A 22855-nucleotide genomic window follows, 5' to 3' on the forward strand; every position below is an offset into this window, starting at 1 on the left:
CTCCAGGGCATAACCTTTGCTAGGCCACCCGGGTACGAACCATGTATTTTGGCTATACCTAGGGGCAGGGTGGCTCACCCGTCATGAGGCAGGGGAGGGGTATTTTGTCCCCTGGCCCTGCCATGCTGCCTGTTATGTTGTAGCCCTTGTGTTAATGTAATAAATAAAGAAAGCGGCCCTTTAGTTACCCAAACCCTTGTGTTCGTCTTTTCCTTCCATCTGCGGGGGGCAATAATCAATACAGTCAACAGACCAGAGGTGAAGTACAGCAGAAGTATTAACATGACACAATAAACAAAAGCAAAAATGATATACCTGATGAAGGAAACTTTGACTCTCAAAAGCTTATACTCCAAAAAACCTCATTGGTCTCTACTACGGGACTCAAATCTCCCTATTGTGCTGCAGACCAATGCAGCTAACCTCTGGAACTAGGGTTGCCAACCTCCAGGTAGCACCTGGAGATCTGCTATTACAATTATTCTCTAGATAATCAAAAATCATTTTCCCAGGAGAAAATAGCTGCTTCAGAGGGTGAACTCTATGACATTATACCCTATTGTGGTCGCTCTTTCCCCCATACCCCACTGTCCTCGAGTTCCACTCCTAAAATCTCCAGGTATTTCCCAACCCAGATCTTGCAACCCTATTTGGAACCTATTTACTATGACAGACAGTACAAACTGTTTCTTGTCTACTCTTTTCACTTCTGTCTTTCTTCCCCACAAATAGTCCCCACCCCAGCTCATCTTAAGCACTCTGAGGATTCTTCTAAGCCTCCTTTCTCATGATCCCCAACATGCCTGAGTTCCTTTACTTCCCTGCCTTTTTCTCTAAGCTGCCTTCTGTTTCAGTTTGCCTTTACTCAGGCCTCTCTTCTGCAGTCCATCATCTATTTTAGGAGGTCACCAACCTTTTCTTTAATGAGAGCTGCTTCTGAGCAGTGGAATCTCTCTCTCACACACACACACGCGCACACACACATAACCAAATTTTGTTCTGTTCTAGAAATAGAATATGGACCAGGTAAAAGAGCACCAGGAATGAAACTATCTGCTAAGTTACACAGAGAAAAAACCTTATAAAATAAACGCTTTTTTAAAAAAAACCCTAGAACAGATCTTTTTATATTTTTTTCCTGGCCCTTTTAGGGGATGCCTGAGTAGCATGCTGTCAGTTTTTCACAAGTTATCTAGAAACAGAATCATAGAGTTGGAATGGGCCTCTGAGGTCATCTAGCCGAACCCTCTGCACAATACAGGAAACTCACAAATACTTCCCCCCCCACACACACACACACAGACACCTGCTCCATGCCCAGAAGACGACAAACACACACCCACACAACTCCTCCGGGCTCTGTGGCCAAACAGGCATGGAGAAAAATTGTTGCCTGACCCCAAAGTGGCAAACAGCATTTTCCTGGACATGTAAGAAAGGACCACACAAGAAATAAGCAATGATGCAGCTCTTCCTGTCCTCCCTCTCATGATCTGCCTGAGTTCACAGAATTAGTGTTGCTGTCTGATGGCCATCTGTTTAAAAACCTCCAAAGACCACCACCTACTGAGGAAACCTGTTCCACTGTCAGGAAGTTCTTCTCAATATTTAATTGAAAACTCTTTTGATTTAATTTCAACCCATTGGCTCTGGTCTGACCTTCTCGGGCAACAAAAAACAACTCTGCACCATCCTCTATATGACAGCCCTTCAAGTACTTGAAGATGGTGATCAAGTCACCTCTCAGTCATCTCCTCTCCAGATTAAACTTACCCAGCTCCTTCAACCTTTCATCTAAGGACAAACTCTGGACCTCACACCATCTTTGTTGCCCTCCTCTGGACAAGTTCCAGTTTGTCTATATCCATTTTAAATTGTGGTGCCCAAAACTGAGCACAGAACTCTAGCTCTAACACAGAGGTCTAACCAGAGCAGAGCAAAGCAATACCATCACTTTGCATGATCTGGATACTATATCGCTGTTGATACAGTCCAAAATCGCATTGACCTTTGCATCGCATTGCTGACTTTGCTGACAGTGTATGTTCCATTAAGACCCCTAGATGCTTTTCACACATACTACTACCAAGACAAGACTCCTCCATTCTATAATTATGCATTGGATTTTTCCTACCTAAATGCAGAACTTTACATTTATCCCTATTAAAATTCATTATATTTGTTTTAGCCCAGTTTTCCAGCCTATCAATATCATCCTGTATCCTGTTTATGTCTTCTATTGTATTTGCAACCCCTCCCAATTTAGTGTCATCTGCAAATTTGATAATCATTCCCTCTATGCCTTCATCCAAATCCTTTATAAAGATGTTGAACAAAACAGGTCCCCAAGACAGATCCTTGAGGCATTCCACTTGTCACTCCTCTTCAAGAGGTTTAGGAACCATTAACAAGCACTCTTTGAGTCTGATCTGTCAACCCTTTAAAGATACACCTAAGATACACTTAATGGGGGATGCTCTATCACTTAGAAAAAAGTCACCCTAAGAGGTAGGGCATTTTCGCATTAGCGTTTACCCCGGGGTGGCATCCCATTTACCTCCAGATCTTTTGCTTGATTTCGCATATGTTGCTCCGCGGTCACGGTTTGATCCGCGGCTTCAGCACTTTCACCGCGCAGTATCTGGATGCACATGTTAGCGGAGTTTCCTAAAACCTGTGGATCCACTCCACAGAGTTTGTTGTGGAAAACTCATCCTGTTCCGCATCGACTGCTTTGGGGGCGGCACCCTTCTCTGCCTTTCAGTCCTCCCACTCCATCCTCCTGGGACGTGCAATGCAATGCAAATCATGTACGCTGCTGGCCTGACCAATCATCAGCCGTATAACCTAGTAGTGTGTGTTCGTGGTGCTTCCGAAATGTGCCCGCCTGGACATTTTTTTTTCTTCATTATGGTTCCTTGCGTAATAGCGATATTTCACTGCTACAAAATTCTGAAATTTCATGGAATCAAGGAATCAATGAGGTGCCATACAGCATACACAACACATGCGTGATGCGTTCCATTAGATTGAAGTCTGAGGGCAGCATCCTCAGCTTGTTTTGGGGGAATCCTGCTTACTACTACTTCGATTGATACGCATCCTTCAGATCACACATAAGTTGATGGCAGTGGTCAGAAGCAAGCGTGCATCATTGCCGGTTAGGCGGTGCCTGCTGTTTTTTTCCGGCTACTTCTATTTGATTGCGTTACTGCGATATTTCGCAACTATGGAATTTCGTCATATCCTTAATGCAGCGTTATCATACAACAGGGTCGATCCCTGCGGACATAAGTGTTGGGGGGGGGAATCTCGTGAGAATTGCGACTGCTGTACGAGGATCTTCTTGCATGTGCATTAATGAGTTGGCGTACGGCATACAGGCACAAAAGCAAAACCTCCACTATGGAATAAAGACATGCCACAGTCTTGTTAACCAGATTCTCCATTGCAAATTCTTCTGTCAATACATAAAGGGCTGCGGAGGATGCTACAGCTGCAGCCAATACTTAAGCATAAGCGGCACATGTGATGCGGTTTGCCCGCAGAAAAAAAGGGGGAGGAACAGCGGTGACGTGTTACGTTGTTACACAGTAACGCAACCAGCCATGCACTATTAAAAAAATGATTGACAGGGCCTCGAAGTCAAGTCGATGCTAGTGCAAAAATGATTTGATGCGGGGCTGCATGGAAACAGACTGTGCAAAAGAGACCATAGTGTGAAAATGGGGGAAATGGTCCGAACAGAATTCCTCCGCGGAATAATGGTAGCAAACGCTAAGTGTGAAATTGCCCGTAGAGTATCCCCCCAGCAACGTGCCTGGCATGATAGCATCACTTCTGGGTGATATCGTCATGCCAGGCACATCACAGCACACCAGTGCTTTTCGGTGGCCAGCTCTATGGCGGTGGGTTGGAGCCCTCAGGGGGAAACTGGGAAGCCTAAGTTGTTATTGGATTTTTTCTGTCATTCCAGACAGACCTGCTTTAGTAACTGGCTGCTAACAGAATTTATTTACCTGTTCATACAAAGACATCAGGTTAGCAAAGCATGGTTGAGCCATTTTTGAGGTAAACTGCTTTCTTCCCATTTTCAGCTCTTCATTGCACTTTTGAATTGCTGTGGTGTACTGTTTAAAATATCCATAGTGCTTTTTACAATGCCACGTTCCCCCACCCTTTTTCACTGCACAATCTTCCTTCCTTTAATTTTTTTTTTGTTTGACTCCATTGAGATACAGCGAGATCACAGTTGTAATCAATGGAGTCAACACATCTCAATGGTGCCACTGTAACACTGAAGTGCTATAGTGATTTAGCACTATAGCACTCAACTTAGAATGTTCAAAAAATGAAAGGAAGATTGTACAGTGAAAAAGGGTGGGGGGAAGTGGCACTGTTTGAAATGACCGTAGCGCTTTAGAGATGACTCATTAATGAGAGAAATTTGCTGTATGAAACTCCCACCCCATATCACTTGACTCAAAATTGGGTCAACAACAAATAACATCTGGTTTGGAACAGTAATGTGAAAGGGGCCAATATGCTTCATTATATATACACTCAAGAGAATAAATAGATGGAGAAATGAGAGAATAAAGATGGGGAGGGGGGAATATTTCAAACAAATCCAAAATGCAAAGTTCTTATAAAGGCAAGTATTCTCCCTAGAATAGGGATCAGAGCATGTTTATAAATGTTTATATGGAGATAATTTTTTTAACAGTGCATGATAGGGTTGCCAAGCTCCCGGATGGGGTGGAGGTTCCCCTGCTTTGGAGGTCCTCAACCTGCCGGCCCACAGTGGGCTGGTGGGAGGGACCCCCTCCCAATTTGGAAGGGAAACTCTATGGCACCATAGAGTTTCCCTCCCAAATTGCTAGAGTGTCCCAGAAGCTCCTAGAGCAGCTGGAGCATGAGTCACCAGTGCAATGACACCACTTGTGAGTGACATCATTGCACCACACACATGAAAAAGTCCCCCTCCAGAGGCCGTGAGGGACTTGGCAACACTAGTGCCTGATCAGTCCATCCCACCACAATGTACTTCCTCTGTGGACTAGTACCATTACATCACAAGTCTCCACCTTCTTCACTGGAAGCAGAGGTGAGAGACTATTACAGGCCTTTTATTTTCTGCTGCCTCTACACTTACCAACTTGGGATCCTGCAGAAACCTAATGCAGCTGGGGATGCCAAGGCATGCTGCAGCAGCACAGCAGTCACTGGAGATAATGGCAGAGAAACCACCAGAAGAGGTGGTGAGAGCAAGTACAGTTTCTCAGTAGCCAGGCTCATCATTTATTTATTTAGTTGCTTGTTAGTTTATGTAAATTTATCATCTGCCCTTTCCCATAGTGGGCTCAGGGTGGATTTCAACATAGTAAAACGATTACAACCAGCAATAAAACAATCAAACAGTTAAAACAATTAAGCTATTAGATCAGAATTAATTTGAGGCAGCAGGGATAGTATGAACACATAAATTAAGAAATAATTGTCATAGGAAACTTGCTTGGCCCAGCAATGTGCCAAGGCCTCAGGTAGGATTCTGAGGGCATGGTGACAGCAAAGGAGGGAAAGTGGGACCCAGCCCAATACACAAAAATCCCAAACAGGAAGGCCAGATCCAAGGGAGAGCACCTGGTTGGGTGGAAAAGGGGACAGACAGTCTCAGCCTCACTAAACTCCAACAGGCTGAACGCAAGCTTCTTTAGAAGAGCCCAAGAGTGTGGACCAAAGAATATCTACACCCAGGGAGATGCTCCATTGTCCCTGGCTTCTGACAGTCTACAAAGCTTAGCCCCTGGACTGGAGAGAGAAGGAGAAGCCAGGGATGACTCTTCCTCAAGTAATCCTTTAAAACAGCGTTTCCCATTTGCAGGGTCATGACCCGGTACTGGGCCACGTAAGCCTCAATACCAGGTCACCAGGGGTGGTCCGACTGCCCCCTCTCCCTCCCCTCTCTATTTATCTTCAGCACTGCAATGCAGCGCCATGCTCCAGCCCCTGCCCCCCATGCTGCCACTGACTGTAGCACTCTCTGAGCATCCTCTAGGTGGAGGACACTCAGAGAGCACTACGGAGACTGTGTGCTGGCCAGAAGCCCTCCCCCATCCCTCTCTGATGTTTGGAAACATCAGAGAGGGTGGGGAAAGCTCCTGGCCAGCGCTAGGGTTGCCAAGTCCAATTCAAGAAATATCTGGGGACTTTGGGGGTGGAGCCAGGAGACACTGGGGACGGAGCCAGGAACAAGGGTGTGACAAGCATAATTGAACTCCAAGAGAGTTCTGGCCATCACATTTAAAGGGACAGCACACCTTTTAAAATGTCTTCCTTCCATAGGAAATAATGGATAGGGGCACCTTCTTTTGGGGCTCATAGAATTGGACCCCCTGGTCCAATCGTTTAGAAACTTGGGGGGTACTTCCAGATTTTTGGCGAGCGGGGGGAGAAGGCTCCAGATCAGGGGTCCCCCGGGTAGGCGATTTGGGAAGCCTAGCCAGTGCGCAGTCTCTGTATTGCCTCCTGAGGGTCCTCAGTCCAGACCACGGGGAGAAAACTGGGCCACAGAGGGAAAAAATTTGAGAAACCTTGCTTTAAAAGATGGTCCAGGAAAGGCCAAGGAAAAAGAGGCTCAACTGCAAAAAGGAGAAGACACAAGCAGTCCTGAAAGAGAGAGAGCTGGGTGGAATCAAACCCTCCTCCTCTAGGCCCATCTGAAACCCCCCTAAGACCATAACAAGGAAGAAGGGAACCCTGCAGGTGCTTCAGTTCTGGCCTCCACCCCTGTTCCAGAGGAACTGGACACAAACATAACAGGCTAAATTAGGGATGTCAAACCTTTGGCCTGCGGGTCAGGACTGGCCCACCTAGGGGTTTAATCTGGCCCATGGCTCTTTTTTCCACCTTCCTCTCCCTTCCCTGACTGTCCTCCCCCCTTGGAAGCTCTAGACTGCCAAAGTTTCCAGCTCCCTCAGCCTTGTCTTTGCCTGCTAAATCCCATTTGTTTTGCCAAATCCCACTATTTCCCCACCTTTCCATTTGAGGCAAGCATCTCTTGAGGGCATGAGGGGAACTTTTGGGAGGTGTCAGTTATCAAAGTCTGTTAAATAAACAAAATATCACAAGGGTTTTAGGCATGTTTGTATTTTATTTTTAAAAACATCTTTAATTGTGCTTGTATCCTTTATAAAGTTTCTATCTCTGCTACCTGGCATTACATTTCACAGCATGCATGGCACAACCCAGTAAAGTCCCATTGATGTCAGATCTGGCCCTCAGAACAAATGAGTTTGACACCCCTGGGATAGATCTACAATATGTGTGTCCTTGAAGGGGGAAGGGATGAAAAAGAAATAACGTTTCTTTTAACATTCCCCAATGATCAGATAAAATAATGGTTTCACAGCAATATATAAAAACTGTGGAAATTGTTTAGCTAAGAGTCCTCCAGAATCAAGGCAACCCTGTGGAACATTGAGGGCTGAACTGTTCAATCAGGCATTTCCTAAAAGGGAATAAAGAATGCTACTTGTTTGGGACTGTGTTTGGATTCCAAGCTGCCTCCCCCCCCCACCCTCAGCCCCCCAAGGTCTGTTTCCTCTCAGTCTGCTGTACCCAGCTGTCCTGCCAGGATGCCCAGCAGGCTTGTTCTTCTCTATGGCAGCTGGGAGCTACTTTCCATCCAGCCTCCAGCTGGGTTGTGCTCTGCCATGACCCAGCCTTCTGCTTGCTTCCAATTCCTCAGCTGGTAAGCAACTGCCACGTTTTCCAATGGCTGTGATTGTCAGACTGACAGCTCTGCACAGAGTGACAGTTCGTTGGAATGCATCAATAACTCCTCGTGGTGTACTGTAGAGGCTATGACAAAAGTTCTACATGAGTCTGAAGGCTCATTCTTGCCATGGTTTGAGCCTGCCAATGAGTTGACTGTGTGACTACCACACGCAGAACTGAGCTCCAGTTAGCTTTTGTCACTCAGGAATGTGGCAGCTTGTCAAGCAGTTGCTGGCAATGGATTGAGAGACGCTAATCCAGGTTCGGTTCAGTGTAAAATGGGTGGTGATAGCAATTACCCAACATGTTCAGCGTTGGAAGTGGAAGAATACTGATGTAGTACAATGAATTGCACCAGACTTCATCTAGAGGGGATAGAAACTTTCTCCTTGCTTTGTGTGTACTCTGTTTGTATAAAGGGTTTTTTGGTAAGGTTAGAGTGTTGGACTAGGATCTGGAGGACCCAGGTTTGAATCCTTACCCTACCATGGAAGCTCATTGGGTGACTTTGGCCCAGTCACTTTCTCAGCCTCCTACTTCACAGGATGGTTATCATCAGGATGAAATAAAGGAGGGGAGAATGAGGAGGTAAGTTGTTTTGAATCTCCACTGCAGAGAAAACTGGCGTATAAATATCTAAATAAACATGAGCAAATGAACATTTAATGGCAGAATCCACCACCAGCTATCCAAAGTAGTGGCATTCATTCTACCAACTCATCATTCTACAACCATATTCTACCAGATTCATGAACCAAGCAGCAAAGATTTTCAAACAGTTGCCTGCAATGGATAAGGAGCAAATAACATGAACTCAGTATATAATGGGTGGAAGCCCACCTGCCTTGTTTAGCCCCTGGCTTTCTCAGCTTAACCTACTTCACAGGATTGTTGTCATGAGGATGAAATAAAGGAGGGAAGAATCTCCCCCTGGCAGATGGAAATTGACACAAGTAGACCAAGCTCAAACTGCCCTGAACATAGGGTCAAATAGTTGTGTGACAAAGCCTTTTTAAGTGGAGGGAGGATGTTAATGACAGCCTAAGCAAAGCTGGCTATTGGCTTAAACATTTCCTTTATCTAGATTGCCTAGTAAGTTGCATGGTGTGGCAAACTGTTCACTTGATTTCATGCTAAATGACATTTCTTCTCAAACAACGTGACTTTATACCAGCACTGTTGGGATTTCTTTGTGCTGCAAGACAAATTCCTTACATTCGTGGTGCCTGCTCATGCTCCACACAATCTGGCTTTTCATAGCAGTTCTACAGCACGAAGAACAGATGGTGCGGTATCATAATCACACTTGCATGTCACCTATGCTTCATCTCAAAAGCCATCTCACAAACATACATTTCCCCAAATGCATTCTGCTATGAAGGAGCCAGAGAATGAGAAATGAATGAACCCTTTCAAGATGAACTAATGGCTGGCAAGTCTCAATATCCCTCCTTAAAAATTAAAGTCGTTCACACTGTCAGGCATTGTCAGTATCCAGTATCCAGATACTCATTTTCTGAGCTTAGGATACAGATGCCAAACATACAGATCAGCACTGATGGATTACCTGCTTATCTAACTAACTACATTATACATTGTGCACAATCAGGAATGATTTGAAATGACAGAAGATGATGCTAGGTCAGGGGTGGTAGATTAATAAGGCATAGATTATAATATGCTACACTGAAGCCAGCAATGCATCAAGGTGAGATACAAACAACTTTTAAATCTAGACAATATACTCTATTTTAGTATGTGCCCCACTTACTAGGGACTAAGGATTTGTAAATTATTTCTAACTAGGTGCTAATAACTTATTTCTAACTCCTCACTCCCACATTTTCAACTCATTGCTAACTAGGTGCTAGCATCTTGCACATCCCACCCTTTACATATGCCAATTAAATTAACTATACTTCCTATCATATCTGCTTATTTCACTTAATTGTGTGCTAGATTTTACATTTTGCCTTTCTAACAGCAGTTGGGAGTGTGTCACACGCATGCTGAGTGAACTGATCACTCTTTGGACTGGATCTTATTTTCAACTGGCCTTACATTGTAGCCCCTCCCCCCTTGTTTTGTATGCAAAAATTTGAGCTGATAAATTTATACTAGCCCAATCTTATCAGATCTTGGAAGCTAAGCAGGGTCAGCGCTGGTTAGTTACTTGCATGAGAAAGTTTGGGATTGCTATGCAGAGGTGAGCAATGGCAAAACACCTCTGTTCATCTCTTTCCTTGAAAATCCTGTGGGGCCACTATAACTCTTGTTTTATCTCAACATGTTCAACTTTCATGCAAAAGATGAACACACAACTGTAACTTTTTTGGTCTCAAGTCTTACTAGATATTTGCTCTTTTTAAAGAAGTTGATACTTTCTAGAATACATTAAGGATGAAAAGCTAAGCACACTTAATTCCAGACTACAGAAATCAATTCCCCTGGAGAAAATGGCTTCTTTGGAAAGTGGACTTTAAGGCATTATATTTGCTGAGGTCCTTCCCCTTCCCAGTCTCCTCATACTCCAGACTCCATCCCCAGATCTCTGGGAATTTTGCAACTTGGAGTTAGCATCCTTACCAGTTGAACTTATTAGGATTTACTTCCAGGTATATATGTTTAGGATTCTTCTGTCAATCACACATTAAATCACTCTGGAAAAAAATTCTTTAGGAAACAGAGGTTAGTCAGAAATGAGGAAAGGTTTTATGGCTGCCAGTGGAAGATAGGCTCAGAGACCTGACATTCAGAGGCCAGAATCCGTTATGAGATGCAGCAGCCCTATTAAGAAAGCCCCAAAGAATGGAAATATCAATGGAAAATAGAGAGTTTGGTTATGAAGAACCCTGCTGGGATTTGGTAGGATGAGTTCTCAGCAGCATAGATGATACAGGGGGGTTGCTTTCTTTTTAGAAAATACTGTAGAGAAACACAAACATTGCACTTGAAGGAACTGCAAGGTATCATTGTTTGTTCTTTTTAAATAAGGGTGTTCAATGACTAAACTGTTCATTGCCTTTGCTTGCTTACTAGGCTTGTATGCTCAAATCCAGATTGGATAGTATTTTAAATAGTTTAAGAAGTTTGGAACTTGTGTTTCTTGAAATCTCTAATTCAAAGAAACCTGCAAAGTTGGGGTCCCATCCACTGTGAAATCTTTGAAGCATGCTTTCATCATTGCCTATCCATACATACATAAGAACATAAGAGAAGCCATGTTGGACCAGGCCAATGGCCCATCCAGTCCAACACTGTGTCATGCAGTGGCTAAAAAACCAGATGCCATCAGGAGGTCCACCAGTGGGGCCAGGACACTAGAAGCCCTCCCACTGTTGCCCCTTTCCAAGCATCAAGAATACAGAGCATCACTGCCCCAGACAGAGAGTTCCATCTATACCCTGTGGCTAATAGCCAATGATGGACCTTTGCTCCATATGTTTATCCAGTCCCTCTTGAAGCTGTCTATGCTTGTAGCTGCCACCACCTCCTGTGGCAGTGAATTCCATGTGTTAATCACACGGACATGTATGGGAAGGATGACACTGCACTCATGGAATAGAATGAGAAATAGAACAGTCTTAAAATAAATAAGCTGTGGTTTCCTTTCCAATAGGATAACTTGAGTATGGTTGGCTGTTTGCTTTTGCTTGGCAAATGTAATGTGTGCAAGTACTGAGCTGTCTGAAAGGGACATAGCCTTTTTTTTTGTCTTTACCTTTTCTAGGTTGTTTAATCCAGGGGTCCCCAACCCCCAGGTCATAGACCAGTACCAGTCCATGGCCTGTTAGCAACCAGGCCATGAGTTGTATAATTATTTCATTATATATTACAATGCAGTAATAATAAGAAGATGAAGACATTGGATTTATATCCTGCCCTCCACTCTGAATTTCAGAGTCTCAAAGCAGCTCACAATCTCCTTTACCTTCCTCCCCCACACAGACATCCTGTGAGATGGGTGGTACTGAGAGAGCTCTCCCCAGAAGCTGCCCTTTCAAGGACAACTCTGTGAGAGCTATGGCTGACCCAAGGCCATTCCAGCAGCTGCAAATGGAGGAGTGGGGAATCAAACCTGGTTCTCCCAGATAAGAGTTTGCACATTTAACCACCACACCAAACTAATAGAAATAAAGTGCACAATTATATCATCCCCAAAGAATCCTCAACCCCTTCTCGGTCCGTGGAAAAATTGTCTTCCACAAAACCTGGTGCCAAAAAGGTTGGGGACCGCTGGTTTAAATCAAACATCCTGAGATACACAGAGGAGAAGAGTGAAATTGCAAAGCCCTCCCTGTACTTGTGTTGTTTGCAGATAACTTATTTTAAAAAATTTGCAGAGTTGATGCATTTCCTCTCCGACATTTGGTGATCAAAAAGGTCTGCACATATGCTGCTGCAATCCACAATATCTATTTAGTATTCCTGATCCACCTTATTTTAATTTAAAAGATAGCAGGATTCTTGGCATTCTCAGAACTATTTTGTATTTACAGCTGTTTCCACCATAAAACTGTGATGCATTTTATACAACCTCTCTTGAGAATAATTTTGAATGTGTAAGTATTGGTATTACTACAAACAGGATACTGATATCCAAATAATGTGGTGCTAAGAATCAGAGCCTTATCCCTTAACCAGGATGAATTATTTAATCTATGCAGATTTTGGAACAGTAAATCATGCTTCAATGATCTGTCTACATAACTGTATTTGTACTGTAATAAATATTTTGAGGAGGGGCCATAGATCACTGGTAAATGTCTACTTTGCATGCAGAAGGACCTAGAGTCTGTCCCCAAAAGGTCTGTCAGATTACCTGCCATGATGACATCCTGCTTCCACCAGTATTCCTCTGCTCTGCCCACTCTCAGAGTGAGAGATAACAAGGGGGATGGTGTACCAAAGGCAGCAGTGTCATTTTTTTATTGATTAGTCCACTATGCCTTAAAAATTTTCCCTAATCTCTACCACAGAGACTGGGAGAATTCCTAGAGCCCTGTATGATCTGATGACATCAGTTCTGAGGCTTCACCCCAAAGTGATGTCACTGCATTGCACAATGCTCCTCCTTCCTATGACCGCCCCCCAAATATTCCTGGGATTGTATGGCAGAGGCATACAGTTACGAAGTTATCAAGTAGTAGGTAATGTGTAAAACCTATGCCTGGCACCCTGGTGAGCCACTGTCAGTCAGAGTTGATAGTACTGAACTTGATAAAAAGAGGTTCTATCTCACCTGGTTGAGTATAAGGCAGCCTCATGTGTTCACTGGGCCTTGGTTCCTTCATGAAATGCAAGGTGATTTTTAGAGGATTCTCAGAGGTCTCCCATTCAGGCGGTGATGAGAGGGTGATTGTTTAGATTCAGCAAGGTTGCTGTGTAACCAGTATTGCTTTGGACCCCACTGCTCTGTGCTTATGTCCATTCTGCTATTATTGAAAACAGAAAAATGCCAGGTGAATATCAGTGTTCCCTCTTAGCTAAGTTCCTGTGAGCTAGCTCATAGTTTTTTAGACTCCAGCTCACACATTTTTGTCTTTGCTCAGGAACGATGCCCCCTGAGCACACTATTTATGCAGTAGCTCACAACTTTTAATGCCAGTAGCTCAAGAAATAGAACTTTTGCTCACAGGACTCTTCAGCTTAGAAGGAACATTGGTGGATATATATTGCAGTGTGGATTTCGTAGTTTTGAGGCAGATCAGTGCACGTCAGCCTGCACTAAACAGCTTCAGCAGATTTTCAAGGTGTTCCTATATTGTCAGCCTCACTCCTTTTTAACCCTAGAGAGCAGTTGCACTTTGAAGGCTGAGGAGTTGAAGAAAAGGTCCTGCAGCCACCAGATTGGGCTCCCAAGGCCAGCATCCTGTTGAATCAATGCAGTAGTTTGTGCCATTTGTTGGTACCAGAATTTGTACTAGAGTCAATCTTTCTTTATAGCATTTCCAATTCTTTGCATTCCAAAATAGACAGACATAGAAACACCATTTATTTATTTATTTTATTTATTTATTTATTCGGGATTTATATCCCGCCCTTCCCAGGAGTGGCTCAGGGCGGCTTCCAACAATAACAATTTAACAATTTAAATAGAACAATTAAATACTTCACATTTAAACATTAAAACCAATACATTTCAATTCATAAAAACAATGCAGCTTAAAACCAATAACATATCATTTTATATAAACAGATGGCAGGCCAGTTACGTCAAGTTCCATCCCGGCTAGGTGTAAGCTAGCCGGAAGAGGGTCGTCTTACAGGCCCTGCGGAATTGAATTATTATCACCTATCATGTTTACTGTAAATGCATCAATCTTCAATCTGTACCCTATTCTGTTGGAGGTTCAGCATGCAATTCACAGTTGCCAGATTGACATGGTTGTTTATAAATCTATTCCATTAAGTTTCTTAAAACAAATGAAGGAATCCTGGCATTTACTAGAAACTTAAATTATCATCTGTCAAAAAAACCCCTCCATCCTTTTAGAGAAAATAATTTTTTTTAGAAATATCAGAAGTTACCATTATGTTGGATGGAGTGTTGTTGCATTTGCGGAGCAAGTTAAGTGTTCAGGAGTGCTCATGAACCCAGCCTTGTTGTTTGAAAACCAGGTTGGTGCAGTGGCTGAGTGCCTTCTCTAAGCAAAACTGGTTTGTCAACTCTCTCCTTTCTTAAATTCACTTGGTCTGTTAACACTGATCCATGTGTTTGTAACCTCACAGTTGGCTTACTGTAATGCACTCAGTGTTTACATGGGCTGCCCTTAAAAGCAACTAAGAAACTGCATCTGGTTCAGAATGCAGCAGCTCAATTATTGTCAGGAGCTAGACAATGGGAATATATTTTTCTCAACCTCAAAACAGCTAAACTTGCTGCCAGTTATGTTTCAGTGCTAATTCAAGGTGCTGGTTATGACCGTTAGCCCTTCACCTCCTCGGGCCAACATATCTCAAGGACCATTTCTTCCCACATGTCCCTATGAGCCAGCTACAGTCTTCAGCCTGCCACCTACTGGCATCAGTCTGAGCCCAAACCTTTTTTTCCACTTGCAGCTCCCACTTTGTGGAATGGGCTCTTTGAGAAGGTGAAAGAAGTGCTGTCATTAGAAATCTTCATCAGGTGCTGCAAAGCCAGTCTATCCAAGAAACTTCTGGTGCTAGAGTTGGTTTTCAACATAGATACCTTCATTGCACTCTTCATGAAAAGGATAGAGAGAAGGAGGAGGAGATCTAGGCAGACAAGTAAGGTTGTCAATTTCAGATTGGGAAACTCCTAGAGATTTTGGGGTCGAACCCAGAGGAGGGTTTGGGAGGGGGTAGGACCTCAACAGAGAATGCCATAGAATCCACCCTCCAAAATAGCCATTTCTTCAACATTTTCTCCAGGGGAGCTGATATATATAGTCTGGAGATTGTAATTCTGGGAGATTGACAGGTTCCTGTAGGGGTACAGGAAGAGTATCAGAGGCCATGCTGGCAAACCACATGGTCCCTGTGCTGCCTGCACCCTGCAGGGCCCCAACCGAAACTGCTTCGTGTGCATTGTACTTTGCCCCGGCACGGCACTGTTGTAAAAGGGTATCAATCATTACCTGAGCCAACGCCTGGCTTACAAGGATATAAAATAAAGCACCGCTCCTGGCCCGAGAGAGCAGCTTTTTACCCCACGGTCGTCTCGTCTGATTTCTTGACTCCCACAGCATCTTGACTCCCACAGCTTCTTGGCTCCCACAGCTGGTGACCCCGACGTGATCAGCTCCCGGCTCCTGCTCACCCGACCCTTCGGTCTTCACGGTGCACCAATTTCAGGTGAGTATGGGGGAACAGGTAGTGCATGCAGATGAACTATGTCAGTCGCAGCAGCCAGACAGATGCCCGTCAGGGAAAAAGATCCTTGAGCTCCTGCGGGAGATAGACTGCCAGTGTCCATGGTATCCACAATGTGGTTCCATGAAGCCCAGTGACTGGGGGAAAATCGGGGCGGAATTAAAACAGGAACCCCGCGCTCCTATGTCTCTGCTCATAACCTGGCAGCGGATTCATCATGCTATTTGCCAGTTCACTCCGGCTGAGAACATCCTCTGTAAGCCCCCTGAGACGTCGGGTGAACCCCCTCCTTATCTCTACCCGGCCCTGGCCCCTTGGTCAGAGGCCTCAGCTCCCGTGGGAGCTCCCCAGACGGTTGTGTCTCCCAGTGAGCCGCTGGGCTCAGTCCTCCCGGCGCCCCAGTCCTCTCCCGCCATCCTTCTCAGTCCCTTAGAATGCTCCTTGGCTCGAGCCCGAGAGGCTATTCAGCGGCAGCTCGACAACATCGAGGCGCAGAGCGAACTGCTGGTTAAAGTAGGCTATGAAAATGCTAACACTGATCGCAAGCGGGTGCTAAATTCAGTCACAAGCTGCCCTGGGTATACGTTGGCTGACATGCTAACCGCGTGTGCAGAGGTTGGGTCTAAGCAGCACGAGATGGCCTTACTGGCAGCTGCCCTCCGAGGTGGGGGGCGACCCAAGAAACCCACTGGCACTTGTTTCCAATGTGGGAAACCCGGCCACTAAAAAGCTCAGTGTCGCTCCCGCACTGTACAAGGAGGTACTGCAGCTAACAGACCTTCCAAGAAGTGCCCAAAATGTGGTAAAGGATATCATTGGGCCAATCAATGCCGCTCTGTCCCACCAAGCAATACGGAGCGAAAAAACTCTTAGGCGGGCCCTCTCCTAGCCCAAGCCCAAAGGGAGAGTCGCTCCTCTGGACCTTGGTGACTGCGTCTGCTGTTAAGCAACCCTTGCCAGGAGAGGTAGTCACCTTGCCTGTCCTTCTGCCCTCTGAATTTCCTGCTGAGGCAGTGTTGATCTTACCCGTACAGGAAATGGGGGAGCAGGGAGTGTTCATCATCCCTGCCTGCGAGGAGGCCCCCCCCCAGGGGTGCCGCTCCTTGTGCAGGCATGGAGCCAACTCCCTTTTTCGTTTCCTTCTGATACTCCTGTTGTTCATGCGCTCCCCATAAGGGGGCGCGAGGGTGGAAATAGTGTGGAAATATTTTTGTGCTATTTTGAATTCTCATCTCCTGATTTTGGGTCTAAAAGATATAATTTCAAAAGTCTTTCATTACCAAACCTTTTTCTAATATTGCAGTCTCTCACAGACAGCCTCTCCCCAGCCAGAGAAATACCTGGATGGAAGATGTGCATACTACTTTGTTTTTGTAAGGTCGCCAGTCTCCAGGTGGGACCTGGAGGTCTCTCCCGAAATCATAGCCTTTTCCCCAATACATTGAGGCTAAAGCCTCTGGAGGGAATAGGTGTCCAAGGAAATGAACTGCATGCCTTGTGATTTTCACATTTGATTCGCTATTTCAGGAATCTCCAGCCTGGAGCTGGCATCCCAAAGTTCTACTTACAGCCAATCCTTCTCCGCTGGAGAGACTCCTCTGCCTGTAAACTGCCCTAATACCAGGAGTTCTCCTAGGTTAATAATTTTCTAGTGACTGGTAAACCCTTTTAAAATAGTCAGCCTATGATTTCCATTGTTCTAAGGAAATGGTGCACCTAATAGAGAATCCTTTTTGTTATTTCTAGTAGTTTTCTTATACAGGGCAATGTTTTAAACTTTACCTCACAAATTTTGGTTCCTACAAGCAGTATAGGACATCTGTACACTCCCTTGGGGTAAAATTACCCTCTCCCTGTGCTTTTTCTCTCTTAAGCCTCAGGAACTAATACTCTTGCTTTGGCAGAATTCCTGAAAGTTCTTGGTCTCCCTTAGAAATCTGGATTCCTCAAATGTATTTCAACTATTGATATCTTCATTTGCCCTCTGCATGTCATTTGTAGTTATGTTCCATCTATGATCAATCTTCCCCTTTCTAGCTATTTGGTGCAGCTTGAGTTTTAATTGTTGTTTAATCCAGTCTGCCTGTGAAAAGAGGTATCCACATGTTCTTAAAAGGCCCCACCTTGTGGGCTCAGTATATCTTGTTAGAGTCAGACTTTTCTGAGTGAACACCCTTTTCTATTTTCCATGTTCTCAAGGAAATGAGCCATAACCTGTTAGATTCTTAATGTAGATCCCTCAGGGTACATTTCTGATCATGATTTTCTTCTTGCTACTAAATGTCCTTTTGTGTTATTTTTGCCTCAATAAAGGCCCTTCAATTTAAGTCTTGTTGTATTATGCTCAACTTTTGGTCTACTTGGTATTTCTGACAGCGTGTTGCCTTCCAGCAACACATTCTTTGCACTCTGTGTATGCACAGAGGAAAATCATTCTCTGGCACAAGCCTTAAACCTGGAGCATTGTGCCATCATCCTAGTTCTACCTTTTACTCCATAAAAGGTCTCTTCTTAAAGGGATATGCTTTCGTGCTTCTAGTCTTTCTTTTGACTTGTCCTTGCAACAACTCAGCATTTTAATCTTGGTCCTACAGACGCCTTGACACATCTTTTCTCTTTTTATGCATTGTTTTAGTGTGTCTATCAAGGTATTAACCATGATTTGCTTTCTAGGATGTCGTAACCGTTTTGTTAAGTTTGCTCATCTTTTCTTTCAATATAGATGTGCAGGGAATCTGGACCTGCAAATCAAGTCTAATGCATGCTCAGTAGTTCTAAAGGTTGTTGATAGTCCTGTTAAGAATTGTTTTATGTATGTGTAACCATTATGTTCCTTTTCAGAATTCTGGTTTTGTTAAGTTTTTGTTGAAATCTGTGCTCACATGTGAGATCGTTTTAGCTGACCTAGCCCAGAGAAACACTGGATTTAGTGGGACCTGATCACCTCCCTTATGTCCAGGTTTTTAATTTCTCTGATCTAGCTCACCTATCATATAAAGCTAGCTAGCATTGTTCTATTGAGGCCTCAGTTTTTGTTTTTGAAGTTTTTATATTGTTTTGACAATTTATTATATTCCAAGGCTATAGCAAAGGTTTTCTTTTGTCTCTTTTTTATGGAACTATTTTCATCATATGGGGGACGCCCCACACTATGGTCATTTTCCTGGATTGTGCACAATGTTTTATTTTAAGTTTTATGTTGCAACAAAGAATATTTTGGGTTGTGTTTTCTGTATTGTGTATGTTACTTTCCTCCCTTGACAAGGAAGAAGCCTCCTGAAGTCCTGAATGCTTAGTGTACTAGGCAAACCTGCCCAATGCAGGCCCCTAACATGACATATGTAAGCTTGTGACGTAAAAGCTCACTGGTCACCATACTCTGGACAGGAGGACACTTTACTAATAGCTTTTTAAGACTCCTTTCTTCATGGTTGCATGTATGCATTTTTGATCTGCTTTCACTGCTCCCTACAATGGTACGGAGTCATCTCCATGTTGTCATGTGTGAATGTTTTTGGTTCCTTTTTGGTTTTTTTCCTCAAGCCCCCTGTTGCTGTATGGACCATCGGTGATACCGGCAGGAAAGCACCATTGCCAATTCTATGCTGGGTTACAGGAAGAATTCCCTTTTGGCAACCATAAAGACACATTTCATTGGGTGCTAGGGGGGGTGGGAAGACTCTTTAGTTCACCCTCCCCTCGGCCTTTCACATACCCAATGGGTCCATGGCAGAAGATCCTCTTCCAACCCCAGCATCAGAAGCTTATCAACGAGGGGAGAACGTGAAACGGGTTATTTCTCATTTTGTCCGCGCCATGGCTGTTATGGATCGTCCTGCCACCCTCAAAACAGACAATGGCCCTGCTTCCTGTTGCTCTGCCTTTGCTGCATTTTGTGGCCGCTGGCACGTTCGGCATCTCTACGGTATTCCCTTTAATTCCACAGGTCAGGCTGTTGTGGAGCGTGCCAACCGTACCTTGAACGCTGCCCTGGCTGTTCTTGAAAAACAGAAAGGGGGAGAATCCCCCTCTGCTGTTTCCTGTGACATGCTCTGAGCACAAACCTTTTTATTGCTTGTTGTTGGTTCCAGTCAATGCAGAACTAGTTAATCAGTCTCCTCCTCAGAATTTGTGGGTTCGACACGCTGCGTATATGTTTTGGCATCATGGTACTAATGTTACACTTGTATATGAACCCCCCATGTCTGTTTCCTCTATGTCTTTCCTGCCCACCCCCTTTCAAGCTCCAGAAATAGTATTAGCCCAATTACAGGATTTAAACCGCTCCTATATGTTTACCGCTCCTATATGTTTACCAACCCATTGGAGGACGATGTTAATGCTACTCGCTTTCGCATGTTTCATTACCAATATGCCTTGCCAGGAATGTGCTTTTGTTGCGGCGCTACAAATAACGCCTTTTCCAAGTGGAAGGGACTTGCTGATGGGAACAAACATTGGCTTAGTCGCAAGAATCAGACTCATTGTAGTGATCGATTCTGGGTGGGAGGCGGTAATAACATGAACTGTAATTCTTCTTATAATGTTAATATTTCCCTCATGAATTCTACTTGGGACATGCTTCATGTCACTTTTCCATTCTTGTTTCCAAATGTTTCAACCTTTACCCCCGGGTCCATTTGTAGTGGGTGGATCATAAAAGACCCCAATTTATGGTTCTTCTGGGATACGGGGCGGGCAGCCGCTGCAAGTCTCACAGGCATTTTAACCTTAGGCGGCTATTCTAATATAGTAGCGCAGGAGAACCGTGCTTCCATCATTGGACTCACCTGCCGTCTAGAACAATCCATTAATGCAACTACCTCCATCATTCGTGACCTACAGAAAGAAATCTTCAGTCTGCACCAAATACAGTTGCAGCACCGGCTTGCCCTGGACTATCTGTTGGCACGCCAGGGAGGGTTTTGCAAGATTGTTGGGCCAGCAGCCTGTGAGGTACGGTTTCAAGACTTCAACCGGACCATCGAGGAAGAGTTGAAGCACTTGCACAACCTCATTGCGGATAATGCACTCCGTCCTGATTGGGACCCTTTCGCTTGGCTAACCTCCCTGCTCCCAGACCCTGCTTGGCTCCGACAATTGATTTGTGCCATAATTGTAATTGTTGTTCTTTTAATCATTGCCTGTTGTTGTATTCAGTGCCTTCCTAATTTGCTGCAAACGTGTACACGTTCTAAGGAAACATGGCAACGGCGTGCATTGTATTATGCTTATTATCAGCTTAAAAACAAAAAGGGGGAGATGTAGGGGTACAGGAAGAGTATCAGAGGCCATGCTGGCAAACCACATGGTCCCTGTGCTGCCTGCACCCTGCAGGGCCCCAACCGAAACTGCTTCGTGTGCATTGTACTTTGCCCCGGCACGGCACTGTTGTAAAAGGGTATCAATCATTACCTGAGCCAACGCCTGGCTTACAAGGATATAAAATAAAGCACCGCTCCTGGCCCGAGAGAGCAGCTTTTTACCCCACGGTCGTCTCGTCTGATTTCTTGACTCCCACAGCATCTTGACTCCCACAGCTTCTTGGCTCCCACAGGTTCCACCTGGATCTTGGCAACCATAGGGCAACAAGCCAGATTCATACACAGGCTTAAAGTAACATTATAATGAAGCTACCAAAATCCAAGAAATGGCGCAAAGAAAAAGATTAAACTGGATTAGGGTTGCCACTTGCCAGGTTTTACCTGGCTCCAGACAGGAGATCCTCCATTATCACAGTTTTTTTTCCAAATGCTAGAGGGTCCCTCCTGTAACGTGCCCGGTATGTTTACATTACATTGTGGCATGATGGCACTCTTTGGGGGCAGGAATCCCCCTGCCAGCCAGTTCAGTGGTAGTGGGTTGGATGCTGCCATTCTTATAGCTCTAACAAAATTCAACGAACATCATCCCCAGCAGCTTTAAAGTAAAAAATAACACTATCAGGAGATCCAGTTCATGAATTTGCCATATAACATGTAGATTGGCCTTTAGATCCAAGCAGCCATAAGATCATAAAAGTGTGTGCATATAAATAGGGTGAAAGAAAGCTGGTAAAGGAGTGGAATCTCTCATTTTGCACTTTGAGTACCATCCTCCTTGAAGAGGGACAGTACTGGCACTAAATTTTTGCTACTTTTAGCCCTGGAAAAAAACCATCAAAGAGGAAAATATGAATTCGACAACATTATTATTAGTTTCACATCCTGGCTTTCCAGCTTCTCTTTCCTCATGCATGTTGGCACATGATAATTTCTTGTTTTACATTATTTGCTGCACAAAAAATGTGACTGAATTTGGGGGAGTCCCTGGAGTGGGGGTTGGCACAAAGGTGCCATTGGAGATATGTTCCATAAATAGCAAAAAAGAATTTGACTCTTTCCTTTTTTTCTTGGTCATTTCATTCACATTCACTGCAGGACTGATTAATATTAAATGAGGAGAATCTGACATCTTGGTACCACTGAGCTGTTCTTAGAGCTCAGTTCTCATGAATCTGCAGTATTTTCCATAGCTAATGAACAGGGTTCTGAGTTATGATAAAACTCTGGGACATTATCACAATCGTACTACTTTTAGCAATAAAGATAATTATACCCTGTGATATGCTGTAATAATAGAAATAAAGTACTCTTGTTTAAGGGGAGAAATGCATAAAGAGCAGCCCTTTAAAATATGCATTTAGTAGTACAAGCTATTTATAGTTCCTCTGGGTAACCACATCTTTCCCAGGGGTGCCTCAGCAAGTCTGTGGGGAAGGAATAGTAGGTTGCCTGGCAGATAATAGGTGGCCAAACTGAAATCCCATCAGGTGATGGCTTTGGCCTTAAGTGGGCCCTGACTGTACAGATCTGATGTCAAAGTTCGCAGCTCAGTGCCTGGACAAAAGCTCCAGTCACATAAGAAGGTGCCCCAACCTAATTCCCCACAACTAGGCACAGGTTTTCCTTCCCACATCACGAGGTTCTTGACTGGGAAAAGGCAATCCCATTTCTCCAGCTAACTGCCTGAAACCTTCCATGCCCACAGATTCATTCATTCATTCATTCATTCATTCATTAGCAAGAATATGGAATCATAGAATGCTTGTATGGAACATCATGGGTGAGCAAGTGTCTCTGTAAGGAGAAACTAGTGTTGCCAGCCCTCTTGCTATGGCAGGAGGCCTCCTGCCAATTGTCTTCATTGCTCACTGCATAGAATTTTGTCATAGAGTTTCCAAAGATTCCTACAGCTACCC

Source organism: Heteronotia binoei, chromosome 10 (assembly GCF_032191835.1).
Source record: "Heteronotia binoei isolate CCM8104 ecotype False Entrance Well chromosome 10, APGP_CSIRO_Hbin_v1, whole genome shotgun sequence".
Classification (NCBI taxonomy): domain Eukaryota; kingdom Metazoa; phylum Chordata; class Lepidosauria; order Squamata; family Gekkonidae; genus Heteronotia; species Heteronotia binoei.